At 39.5% G+C, this 13,963-nt stretch overlaps 1 protein-coding gene across 4 annotated transcripts in view; it reads left to right on the top strand.

Annotated features, from left to right (window-relative positions):
• Nucleotides 1–7,746: 7,746 nt before the first annotated feature.
• The window catches only part of LOC120046749 (transcriptional enhancer factor TEF-1), a 55,708-nt gene continuing 49,491 nt past the window's right edge, over nucleotides 7,747–13,963 (top strand). For all 4 annotated transcript variants that reach the window (XM_038992263.1, XM_038992253.1, XM_038992229.1 and 1 more), the window contains exons 1-2: nucleotides 7,747–7,911; nucleotides 8,333–8,459. The gene's annotated coding sequence lies outside the window, so the exon portion shown is untranslated. The remainder of the gene's footprint in view (nucleotides 7,912–8,332; nucleotides 8,460–13,963) is intronic.

The following is a 13,963-nucleotide window of genomic DNA, read 5'->3' as shown; positions in this document are numbered from 1 at the left end:
TTCATGAATGAATTTGCTAACCACACACTGACGGAGTGGCTTTGCTAAGTGCTTGGCTGCGAATAGGAAGGTCACATTTTTCCTTTGAGTAACAACACTACTGAGCACAGCACATAATGCATGACAAGGGTACAATAGAAGTTTCAGTGGAATTTCTTTGTGCCTGATTTGATCTATGTAGCATGTTTCTTTTATTTAATTGCTTCTTTTTGGGAGTTGAAATTCACTTCTTTCAATTTACAGACACTTAAGATTAGTTAAGATGCTTTTAGTGTGTCATGTCAACTGATTTAATTCAGCACAGAAATGAGTGAGAGAAGAAATGAGTGAGTTACCTTATTTGAGTCTTCGAATAAAGTAGAAAATACTCATAGCTCAGTTCTTTGTTTTCTTGATATTTCTGTTTTTACTCTTGGTCATTTCTCTTGTAACTGAGTTGCTATCTTTCTATACATCATACTGTATAACCTCTGACCCTCTGTTGTCTTCATCTAGCTTTTTGTGGTGCGTTTAACAAATACCACTATTTCCATGAATTGAAGCTCATAACTGAAGGCTTGGACCTTCAGGGGAGAATGTGACAATGTATTTCAGTACTTCATTGTTCTGACACATTTCTGGTCATGCTATTATCAGTCAAGCCCAGGGACTAAGAGCTCTGCGTTTTCATCAGAAAGCTGAAATGACCATCCATAATCAACCATTGTGCGCAAAGGTGTTTTGAACAGGAGCCTTTGCAGCCATTAAAGTAATTACCCTCCCATCGCATCTTCTACATCCCTCCCTCCATTCATTATATCAAATAAGCCTCTACGCATGACTAACAGACATGATACTCTCTTGCCTCGGTAGTATAAGAGCTGTTCTTATGCTGAGAAGACAGACGCACACACAAAGGTGAGGCAAGAAGTGAGTAATACTACTGATAAGTGGTTCATAGTTATTACAGGGTTGGCACTTTATGTTGGCATCTATTGATTGGCACCACGGATTCTGATCTGAAAGAGTGAATTGGTCCTTCATTGAAGTTACTTGAAAGCTCCTATTTTCTATGTAGCATATGGGTGTAAAGGCTTTGCCTTGTACTCCTTTTGTATGGATGGTTTGTTAAATTTCTTGCTGAAGATTGCTTAGCCATTTTCCCTGTGTGCAATCAGTTTTTTCCTTTCCATGATTCTTCAAACACATTTCAACAATAGATTGAAAATATTGATTTATGTTTGGTAAGAGTTTTGAGATTTTCTGTAATTAAATCAGGTCAAGGGATTAGCAGATAGACAGCAATACATATCACTTTTAGAGACACATCATTCCTGTTTGTTGCTTAAAAAAATTCTAAAGGGAGAGATTCTTAATTTGCTTAAGAGATGTGCAGCACTAAAGTGATTTCTAGATGGCAGGACATGAAACTGCTTTAAAAACATGCTTTTGTGTGATACTGTAAAACCCTCTGCCTCATACAATCTGCACTCCCATCTGGTTTTAATCACATTTTAGAAATCGGTTATGCCATAATCTCTCTCTAATGGCCGTGGTTTACTGGCAGATACCTTCTGCTGAATAGACAGTGAAGTTTGTAGATGGAAAGTCCTGCTCGGTTTAGATTAATCTACAGTTGAAGTCGGAAGTTAGGTTGGAGTCATTAAAAGTCGTTTTTCAACCACTCCACAAATTTCTTGTTAACAAACTATAGTTTTGGCAAGTCGGTTAGTACATGTACTTTGTGCATGACACAAGTAATTTTTCCAACAATTGTTTACAGACAGATTATTTCACTTATAATTCACTGTATCACAATTCCAGTGGGTCAGAAGTTACATACACTATGTTGACTGTGCCTTTAAACAGCTTGGGAAATTATAAAAAATGATGTCCTGGCTTTAGAAGCTTCTGATAGGCTAATTGACATCATTTGAGTCAATTGGAGGTGTTCCTGTGGATGTATTTCAAGGTCTACCTTCAAACGCAGTGCCTCTTTGCTTGACATCATGGGAAAATCAAAAGAAATCAGCCAAGACCATAGAAAAAAATTGTAGACCTCCACAAGTCTGGTTCATCCTTGGGAGCAATTTCCAAACGCCTGTAGGTACCATGTTCATCTGTACAAACAATAGTACGCAAGTATAAACACCATGGGACCACGCAGCTGTCATACCGCTCAGGAAGGAGACGCGTTCTGTCTCCTAGAGATGAACATACTTGGGTGGGAAAAGTGCAAATCAATCCCAAAACAACAGCAAAGGACCTTGTGAAGATGCTGGAGGAAACGGGTACAAAAGTATCTGTATCCACACTAAAACGAGTCCTATATCGACATAACCTGAAAGGCCGCTCAGCAAGTAAGAAGCCACTGCTTCAAAACCGCCATAAAAAAGCCAGACTACGGTTTTCAACTGCACATGGGGACAAAGATTGTACTTTTTGGAGAATTGTCCTCTGGTCTGATGAAACACAAATAGAACTGTTTGGCCATAATGACCATTGTTATGTTTGGAGGAAAAAGGGGGATGCTTGCAAGCCGAAGAACACCATCCCAACCGTGAAGCACGGGTGGCAGCATCATGTTGTGGGGGTACTTTGCTGCAGGAGGGACTGGTGCACTTCACAAAATAGATGGCATCATGAGGAAGGGAAATTTATGTGGATATATTGACGCAACATCTCAAGACATCAGTCAGGAAGTTAAAGCTTTGTCGCAAATGGGTCTTCCAAATGGACAATGACCCCAAGCATACTTCCAAAGTTGTGGCAAAATGGCTTAAGAACAACAAAGTCAAGGTATTGGCGTGGCCATCACAAAGCCCTGACCTCAATCCTATAGAAAATGTGTGGGCAGAACTGAAAAAGCGTATGCGAGCAAAGAGGCCTACAAACCTGACTCAGTTACACCAGCTCTGTCAGGAGGAATGGGCCAAAATTCACCCAACTTATTGTGGGAAGCTTGTGGAAGGCTACCTGAAATGTTTGACCTAAGTTAAACAATTTCAAGGCAATGCTACCAAATACTAATTGAGTGTATACGATGAAAGAAATAAAAGCTGAAATAAATCATTATCTCTACTATTATTCTGACATTTCACATTCTTAAAATAAAGTGGTGATCGTAACTGACCTAAGACAGGGCATTTTTACTAGGATTAAATGTCAGGAATTGTGAAAAACTGAGTTTAAATGTATTTGGCTAAGATGTATGTAAACTTCCGACTTCAACTATATCTGTTTTACATGCAATCCTGTGAAAGAAAAACACTATTTCAATGAATAATGTGTTGATTAGGACTTATGTGTCTTATTTAATGATTACCAGTTACCTCTTCAAGAAGTTCATATCCTTTGTGGGGGGTAATCAAATTCCAAGACAAACCTATCTGTAGCTGTTCTTCATTCTATTCACATTGTGTCAGGTTACTACAAAACAGACAATTGATTAACTCATCCACTCTCTCCCTTGCTATTTGTATTGATCTGGCAGAGAGTGTAATTATGAAGAGATAAGATATGTGAATAAAGATAGTGCCTGGTCTGTTCTTCTCAATGCAGGGTAGGGTTGGTAGGATTCATGCTTACTGTATAATGGTCTTCCAGTACCTTAGGAGTTGTACTCAAAGTAGAAAATGTTCTCCACATGATTGCACACTTATCCTTCATGTGATGTGATTCAGAAATAGCACATAGTCCTCTATGATGAGACAACAATGAAAGGATCTGCATGGCCACATTGGCTGCATCATGTGATGGGGTCCTTGTTGTTCTCTGTAGTGCAGGATTGGTACATTGACATGCCTCTGACTACCAGGATGACCATCAAAGGCAGCAGGCATTGATCCATATCTTCAAACACTGCATTATGGAATTGAATTAAAGAGAAATTTAGTGCACAAACATTTAGACATCAAAACCACAGCTGTTGCCTGGAGACTAGCGAAACTGGCTAAGTGTCTGCACCCACAGAGAGAGAGATATAGAGAGGACGAACGGATGGATGGGCAGACTGAACTGACATACATACAGATAGAGAGTAAGAATGCACAAGGAGTGAAATTGCCCCTCCTTGTGAGAGGCCCAAGTGTACCCTGTTATCCACTGTCTGTAATTCAGTCTGCCTGCTGAATTCACTGCTGGTGTATGCAGTAATTCAAGTTTTGCCCTTTGTCACAATTTGGCCTTTTGTCAAGGCACTTTTTTGCTGTCAATTACTATTGAATGTTAATTTATATACACAGATAAATATATTTTCCAACTTTGAGTTTTCATCATAATATCCCAGCTTAATATTCACCATGAAAAAATTACATCCTCATACTTCACTGTTTTCAACTGTCTTCAATTTATCATTGTTCAATACATCACAATGATTGGTCATGGAAAGTTAATTTGAAGTGGGGGCTGTGTACAGTGTTGAAAGTTTTAACGTCATATGAAGTTGGACCTTAGAGAGAAAACATTTGCAATTATGTGTCAGTCATTGACTGAGCTCTGGCTCTACTAAGGCCAAGTCATACTGTAGTATGTGTTATTGACTGTACGTTTGTTTAACCCATGTGTAACTCTGTGTTGTTTGTGTCGCACTTTCTTTGCTTTATCTTGGCCAGGTCGCAGTTGTAAATGAGAACTTGTTCTCAACTGGCCTACCTGGTTAAATAAAGGTAAAATAGAAAATTAATAAAATAAAAGTAGTCGGCATATGCAGCTCACTCAATGTTCCTTAGTATGTTCACAAAGCACTGTTTCTAAGTGACCACAAGATGGCGTCTGCTAACACAGTTGGTTTGTTTGCATGATGCACTTGAATGTCTATAGTTCCCAAACAAACTCCAACGCATATCCAATTTTGGCCAATGTCAACACCAAAATGGCAACACTCTATGATATACTGTTTTGTTAAAATCATTTAACCTTCAGGTGTTGAGGAATCATTCTGGTATTTCATTTTCAGAAAAACATTGTACTTTATGTAAGATAAATTTATTTAAAATTAAGTGTAAGTAAACATATTGACCCAGAGCCCAATTTCTCTATATATTTTGATTGAAATTGTGAGCTTTTTCCACCAGAGAGAGAGTGGTCCTCAGCTCCTTGCTAACCCCTCTCTTATCTTCTAATAAAGCCAATCAGTGTGCCGTCAGAGCAGAGAGCCAGTGATGGTCTGCACCTGCCCTCCCAGGGCCGCCTGATTAGGAGAGGTCGGAGGGCAGGGCAGCCCGGTTCACCTCTCTCCCCAACATCTCCCCATCCTCCCCAACCAGCATCACCCCAGGCCTCCCCTGGAGCAGAGGCTCCAGAAGGCTCCAGTTCAAAGCCCTGCCACACTAGACCTGTAGGGCCTAATCTGCCCAGGTGTCAGGCAGCTATCCCTGGATGCTTCTGTAGTGACAAATGGTACTGTAGAGCGCAAATCCTTATCTGGGGTAAGACCTATGTAATTAACACTGAATGAGAAATGTGTCATATAAAAAAGAGTTCTGTTTGAATTGATATTCTAAACTTTTTTAAGATGTCAATGTTAAAAACAATGATCCATGAACAAATACATATTTATTACAAATTAGGGCTAAATAGAATCTAACAGGATATTGATGTCCACTGCTCAAATACCAATAGATTTTTTTGATACAATTACAATTATATTAGGCGTATCTGTTTGGTTCCATCAATTGTCCCTGAAATATGGGAATGCCCCCCCCCCCCCCCCCCCCCACTAAAATCCTTGCTGTCTGTGAGGTTTCTGTCCTCCCTTATTCCATCCCCACTCCTATTGCTCTGTGGCCACACCCAGTCATAAAAGAGTTTGAAGGCTGTGTGTGAATAAGGGGGTGCGGACAGAAACCTGCAATGTCTGTTTTGGGGTAAACAGTTCAGCCGTGTTGAGCACTGTCTTCTCCCCTCACCACATACAGTGATCCTTTGTTAAGATGCACACAGATTCAATGATTAGTCTAGGTATAATTTGCCAGCGGAGACGCACGAGAATTTCAGATGTTACGTTTTCACGCGCACTGATAAATAATTCAGGTCATACAGAAATGGATTTCCATGCTGTCAGATAACACTTTTATGGCTTCATTATGACATGTAATATCTATTGAAATGTGTACTATTAACTCAGTTTAACTTGTTCACCTACACATAGGAAGGAATAAGGAATAACAACACATTCTACACTGAAATGAGTGTTGGTTCAATATTGTACCTTGTCAAATGCAGTCCCAACTGGGTACAAACATGCACACAGACATACACACACACACACACATTTTCATATGGCCACATTTCCTGGATGCAATCTGCCAGGCGACTCATGTGCCCGATAAGGCAATGAGAACGGGCTCTGATGTAAGGCTATGAACCATTTTACAGTTTGCCATTATGCTGGGATCCGTCGGTGGGCTTCCTGGATATGCAGGGCTAATATTTAACAAGGAGCTTGTGAAACACTGTCGACAGATGACCCCATGGCTGTGAATGAATCACCGCTGTGACTGTACTCAGGTGTTGGGGTGGTGTCACATGTGCTGTGCTAGCAGAGCTTGTTCCTCCAGGGCTTGCTGCATTTGCATAGATAAGACTCCCTTTTGATGGTTAATAGGTTGGTATTGGGGGAACAGACCCTGGAGAAGAGAGAAGCTGATAAGATAAGGGGCCCTTGGAAAGCAGACATGCAGCCGGTGGTTAAGAATCACAGCTTAAAGTAGAGCTCCGCTAAGATGATGCAATTGAGACTGCCTGATATAAGGAATATGGAAGTGAACCACAATTTAAATGAAATTGCAAATGAGGATGTTGTTGACTAGCAATCCATGTGTGTGTGATACTATCTATAGTTCAAGAGCAAAACCCCACCTCTCTCCCTCTTCACCCACCTCTCTCTCTTGCCCGCTCTCTTCCTCTGTCTCTCTTGTCTAAACATGCACAGACAGGTGTTACAAGTGTTGATGGATGTCTTCAAAAGGCCAGCCGTTCATCTTCATAGATCCCTCTTTATAAGAATTGGTGTCAAAACATTGCCTCCTAATGGATGGCTTGCACGGACACGATCAGACATGTAGCCCAAACTAGGTGTGCTGTAAGCAAACTTGCTTTATGGTCTTTGACATGTCTTATGATTGTCTGCTCTCCCATATTACCAGTTTGTACTTCATAATTCCCCCCCGTGTGGTTGTGTGGTGGCACTGGCATGGTTCTCTCCACGGGCTCACAAGGTCTAGCCAACAGTTCTATCCTGTTTGTGTCTCAGATGATACTGTATTGAAGATATAGTTCTGAATATATAAGGCCTACTGATGTTACATTTACCACACATGCAGCTACCGAAGTATGAGAGGCAGGTGACAGATGTTCAACCTGATAAATGTTTCTAAATGTGCTCCATTTCATGTCCCAGCTGTGGAAGTGTCAAATAAAAAATGGCAGTGTTGTATTCACGTCATATATTTATCAAGCAACAACATTTCAAATGACTGACATGGTTGTGATAAAGGTATCATACTTGTACTACTTTTATTCAGCTTTGTTGGGGTAGATGATTAAAATAGAATGAACTAACTCCACAAAGAAATCCCATCTTCTTTCTCCCACCAATTTGAATTCGACGTGTCCTGTGAGGTCATTCTTCTTATTTTCCCCCCGCTTGTCCCTCCTATCTACCATAATCTAGGGCTGTTCGGTTCGGGATGACGCCACCTTTGCTCCGCCCCCAATGCAAACTCGCTCTTCGCGTTCATTTCATTCCTGTTCTCATTCCGAGCATTCTTCGCATCTCTGTCCGTGCGTTGTCGATTCACGTACACATATCTGGCTGACCCAGAAACACAACAATAACTTTACACAGTTTACAAAAACTATAATATCCCACATTAGACAAACAAAGGGGGACGAATTTTATTACAAATAACAATAACGGAGGTGTTTGAGGTAAGTTTCAATGTAGTTAATAATATGCAAAATGGTTGCAGACTAACACTGTTATGATGAAGTTGCGCTTTTCATTAGAAATAAGAAGTAATGTATGGTATTAGAATGAGTGGGCATATTTTTATATTACAATAAAAGTGTGTGTCGGTGGAATTTTAGGTTGCCGTTTCTTGTCGCTGTTGCAACAGGGTGCTTTCACTTTGTCCACTCAGTGTTGTATTCGACTGACACGAAAATCTTTGACATTTTTCACATTTTTGTAAAGAAGCCCGACCATACGCCCTATTATATCGCAGTAAGTCCAGTGCATGAACCTCAAACTCCTAACAAGATTCCGGATACGATTGGACGTACATTATTTTATGAATGACAATTTTGGACAAGATGACGGATCAAAATGTTGCTGTTTTCTTCTCCTTAGTTGGCTCAGCCGGGAGTTGGAGATTTCAGTGGAACATTTTCGGAGCAGTGCAAAAACATTCTGCTGAAAGACTTGTTGCTCCAACACCTTTGATCGTGTATTTTATCCATCGCACCTTGAAGTCACTGTAAGTATATTTTTTGTTCTTTTATCAGGTTTAGGCTACAAAAATTCCATCAAATTCTTTGCATTCCATTTTCCACATGCGGAATTGATTCAACCGATCATAGGCAAGATCCATCAATGTTGCCGAATTGATTAGATGTGTCTTTTTAAGATAATAATTTTTGATCATCTTTGACAGTAGAAGATTATCGACTACATTTAAACACATATTGCCCATGTGCTCTCACAGTGTAGGATAGTAGGCCGGGCAACAAACTTTTAGAGAATATAATCTATAAAACACATCTTTTGCGTTTCCAAAATAATCAGAAAATGTTATTACATAATTTTGGTGTGATAGTGAATGAAAACATTTGATATCTGTTTGGATTCAATGCTAGGTTTTTCTTGCTTTCGGACACTATTGAAACGTTGCAAAAAAACAACAAAAAAACGGCCATTGATACCCAGTTCTTATTTGCAACTCTCTTTGTCAGTTTAGTTTTTAAACAATTGGTAATTCAATATTGATTTGAACTATTTCAAAAATAAATTCTTACAAGTAGGTTATTGTGGGCTCTGAGCTATGTTTATGTCTGCTTCATTGCTCTGTTCGATCCTTGTTTTCCATATCCGCCTTTTTTCGGGATACATTGTTGCCTGCTCAGCTAAAATCTGAATAAATCACAGGGAAGGGGGTCGTATTATGTAGCCAAGGCCACTTCTATGTGTTATAAAGTTTCATCGCATCCGAAGAAACCGTGTGATCCGATGCCTATTACATGTAGGCCTATAACGTTAATCTCAGGAAAGTCTTGATCAAGATTAAGGAAGGTTAAGGAAGATTATGTAGCTTTCTATTGCTTTAGAATTTCGTAATATACATGAATTACCTATAGATTACACAGATGCTCAACTGTTGCTATTTTAAGGATGAATTTGTTGGGGGAAACTTTGCGGGAAACTTTGCACTGCCTTTTATTGTAGGCTGTGTGGATGTAGTGGTTTGCGCTGATGCTATTACAGAGCTTTAAACATATGAATATGAATAGGTTATGTAGCCTGACTGCCCTCACTTGAACCAAATGCTAAACGCCATCAAGGTCACAACATCAGATACAATTCCAATATAGGTTGTCTAATAGTTAAGCAAATATATTTTATAGAGTAGGCTATGCAATTATTGTGTAATTAACTTATAGTGTTTTTTAAATGATCTCAAAGAATGTAAATATTCAAATATAACTATATGCTTGTTGGTGAATATAGAAGGTGAAATGTCTTGGTTATTTTGATGCGTGGTTATATCCACTTCATTAGTAACTAAACAAACCAAACTGCATGAGGGTATTCTTTGGCTGTGCAAGTTCTCTGATATAGAGTGGAATTCACCTTTTAATACTCTTAAATTCCCCTATTGTGGGATTGGGGAAAGACCTCCTTTCTTGCAGTTAATTATAGTCTTATATTTCAGTTGGTCTCTCTTGAAAATAGGGGCCAGCAAGATACAATGTGTTATTTGTTGATTCCTCTTACTAGGCTATTAGAATTTACTACATTAATTAGGTTGACTTCTATCAGACTTAATGCCTGACATGTCATGATGTTGAGAAGTAAAGCTGCTTGCTGTAGGGGGAAATCAGGACCAGCAATAGATGCTTTGTTTTCTGCTTATGCAACAAGTGGACCTGTTGGACACTAGCCTGCATGGCATTTTCAAGTGCAAGAATAGTACATTGTCTTTGCTTGACTCCATCAGTTTTTACTTTTGAAAGTGGGCTTATGAATTCCAATTTTACCAGATGATATCAGTTGAACCCCAAATTTGTGAAATTTAAGAATTATAATAATTATCTAGAATTTCTCTTATTCCAAAGTAATACCATCTAAACTTATGTTAAAACCCAATCACATAAACATATAAGATTTATAAAAAATAACAAGTCAATGTATATTATGGCAATATGTATTGAAGGTATTTTGAACTTGGCATTTAACATAGATAGACTGTAGCCTACTAAGCCCTTCCTCCCCCTTTTCTAAACATAAGCTTTGCATAGTTTTTTGTTATAACATTCATTTAGCCCCAATGACTCATCGGACAGGTATTTGTTAGCACTCAATTTTACATGTGCAGTTTCTATGTGGTGGAAGTGAGCTTCACAAATGCATTACATCGTACAAAAACACATATAAGCTCAATGCTGTTATTTAAACAATAATACAGCGTTTTCCCCGTCCCTGTTTCGCTAAAAATCTAAGGGATGGGGCTGGAGAAATGTAACCACTCTCAAATTCATAGACAGAGCTATGGATGCAAGGACTGACCACCCATGATATGAATTATGTAGTTTAACCATGTTTTGATGCTATACAGTGTTTGTTTACATTTGCATTGTTTACAAACATTGGAGTAAAACAAGCTTATATTTTGGGTTCTGGTGGGGTACGACACTTGACCTAATCTCATGACACATTTATAAGTTATATTCTTCAAGAATCAATGGGCATACAGCGACTTCGGGAAGTATTCAGACCCCTTCACTTTTTCCACATTTTGTTAGGATACAGCCTTATTCTAAAATTGGTTAAATATACTTATTTTCTCAGCAATCTACACACAATGCCCCATAATGACAAAGTGCAAACATGTTTTAGAATTTTTTGCACATGTATTAAAAATACAAAACAAAAATACATTATTTACATAAGTATTCAGACCCTTTGCTATGAGACTCGAAACTGAGCTCAGGTGCATCCTGTTTCCATTGATCATCCTTGAGATGTTTCTACAACTTGATTGGAGTCCACCTGTGGTAAATTCAATTGATTGGACATGATTTGGAAAGGCACACACCTGTGTATATAAGGTCCCACAGTTGACAGTGCGTGTCAGAGCAAAAACCAAGGGTACCAAAACATTTCTGCAGTATTCTTAAATGGAAGATGTTTGGAACAACCAAAACTCTTCTTAGAGCTGGCCGAACTGAGCAATCGGGGGAGAAGGGCTCTTTATTTAACTAGGCAAGTCAGTTAAGAACAAATTCTAATTTACAATGACGGCCTACCGGGGAACAGCCTACCCCTTGTTCAGGGGCAGAACGACAGATTTTTACCTTGTAAGCTCGGGGATTCGATCCAGCAACCTTTCGGTTACTGGCCCACTGCTCTAACCACTAGGCTACCTGCCGCCCCAAAACCTTACCACCATCTCTGCAGCACTCCAACAATCAGGCCTTTATGGTAGAGTGACTAGGCGGAAGCCACTCCTCAGTAAAAAGCACATGACAGCCCGTTTGGAGTTTGCCAAAAGACACCTAAAGACTCTCAGAGCATGAGAAACAAGATTCTCTGGTCTAATGAAACCAAAATTGAACTCTTTGGCCTGAATGCCAAGCATCACATCTGGAGGAAACCTGGTACCATCTCTACTGTGAAGCATGGTGGTGGCAGCATCATGCTGTGGGGATGTTTGTCTGCAGAAGGAACTGGGAGACTAGTCAGGGTCGAGGTAAAGATGAACGGTGCAAAGTACAGAGCGAACCTTGATGAAAACCTGCTCCAGAGTGCTCAGGACCTCAGACTGGATCGAAGGTTCACCTTCCAACAGGACAACAAGCCTAAGCACACAGCCAAGACAACGCAGGAGTGGCTTCGGGACAGGTCTTTGAATGTCCTTTAGTGGCCCAGACAGAGCTTGGACATGAACCTGATCGAACACCTCTGGAGAGACCTGAAAGTAGCTGTGCAGCAATGCTCCCCATCCAACCTGACAGAGCTTGAGAGGATCTGCAGAGAGGAATGGGAGAAACTCCCCTAATACAGGTGTGCCAAGCTTGTAGTGTCATACCCAAGAAGACTCAAAGCTGTAATCGCTGCCAAAGGTGCTTCAGCAAGTACTGAGTAAATGGTCTGAATACTTATGTAAATTTGATATTTCAGTTTTTTGGTTTGAATAAATTAGCAAAAAATTATAAAAACCTGTTTTTGCTTTGTCATTATGGGATATTGTGTGTAGATTGATGAGGGGGAAAAAACAATTTAATCAATTTTAGAATAAGGCTGTAATATAACAAGATGTGTAAAAAGTCAAGGGGTCTGAATACTATCCAAATGCACGGTATATCATTAATTTATAATTTAAAAAATGGATGTAGCAACTAAGGATTCTAGCTTTAAAACATGCTCAGAAATGTGAGTTTTTGAACCTCAACATTCAGTAGTTGTACGCAGACCACCTCTCTGAATACACATGCCTTTTTATAGATCCCACCGCTGTACTGTTTTGGCTAGGAATGTGGAAGTCTCAGGGCTGGGAAAATAAGAATATAGTCTTTCACTTGTGAAATGTGGAGAGAATATGTGCATTGCTGAGGCATTGAGTGGATTGGATTACTTCTGGGAGCAGAGAGAGACCCATTGTCTTTCCTGTTGTCAAGACTGAGTGTGTGCGAGGCTGTTGAGCTGCTGAGCGCAAACAAGCCCGTTCTCATTGACATCTGCTTGGGTCATTTTCTGCACCTGTATGAAAAAATGCAAATATCAACATTTGCTCTAGCTTGTACTGCTCTGAGATTTCATGCCAACGACCATTAGTCAACTTGTGGTTCTACGTCCTGGCCAGGCCATTGTTATGTCAAAAACAGGCTGTACTGACTATGACACCATATGGCTCTTGTATGCTTCCGATAAGCTATCTGTTCCCTTACCTTATCAATAGAATTTAATATGCTTCATATTTGAGTCACCATCTGTTGTAGGACAGTGTGTGTGTGAGTTATTGCAGGTGAGCTCATGTGTGTGTGTGTATGTGTATTTGTGCACATACGTGATTTCTTCTTACCTTGAAATTCCTGGCCTTGAATTGCACTTCAAGGTTTACGAAGCGAACAAATACATTCATAGTTTTCTAAACAAGTTCCCCTAGACAAGGCATCAGTAGGTATGAATGAACCACACATGGGCATTACCACATCATTTACAATCAGCAAGCTGGTTTTTCCCTCTGTGGTCATGGGTCATTGTGAACATGTAAACTGTAGTGGGATTACAGCCCAAAGCAAACAGGCACGTCCTGTCGTTTTAATATACTACTAAGTCATCATTTCCTATTAAAATCCATCTGCGGTCAAAACTAATTAAGAGTTATCATAGGAGAAAAGAATGCCATGGAAACCGTTGGATCTTTGAGTGTGTTGTTTTTGTGCAGGGGGATTGTACTTGGGCTGGTGCTACATATCAAGTTTTCCTTCACAACGTCATTTTATGTATTTATTTAGTAGTATAGGTTGGCATGGAAGACATTTATTTTCTTCAGAAAATCTATTATTTTTTCAATCCTCTTACATTTGTTGCATTCTTTAAGAAATGGAAACAGCTGTTAGGAATAAAGGCCTAAACTGATCAAAAGCACAATTACGCATACCCAACAAATATTTTCTATTTCCTGTATGATAACAGTCTGAGAAATGCCTTATGGGAATCAGAATGGCACAAAGCATTCCTTTATCTAATCAAGGGAAGAAT

Source organism: Salvelinus namaycush, chromosome 1, assembly GCF_016432855.1.
Source record: "Salvelinus namaycush isolate Seneca chromosome 1, SaNama_1.0, whole genome shotgun sequence".
In the NCBI taxonomy this organism is placed as follows: Eukaryota; Metazoa; Chordata; class Actinopteri; order Salmoniformes; family Salmonidae; genus Salvelinus; species Salvelinus namaycush.
This window is presented reverse-complemented; position numbering and strand designations above follow the sequence as displayed.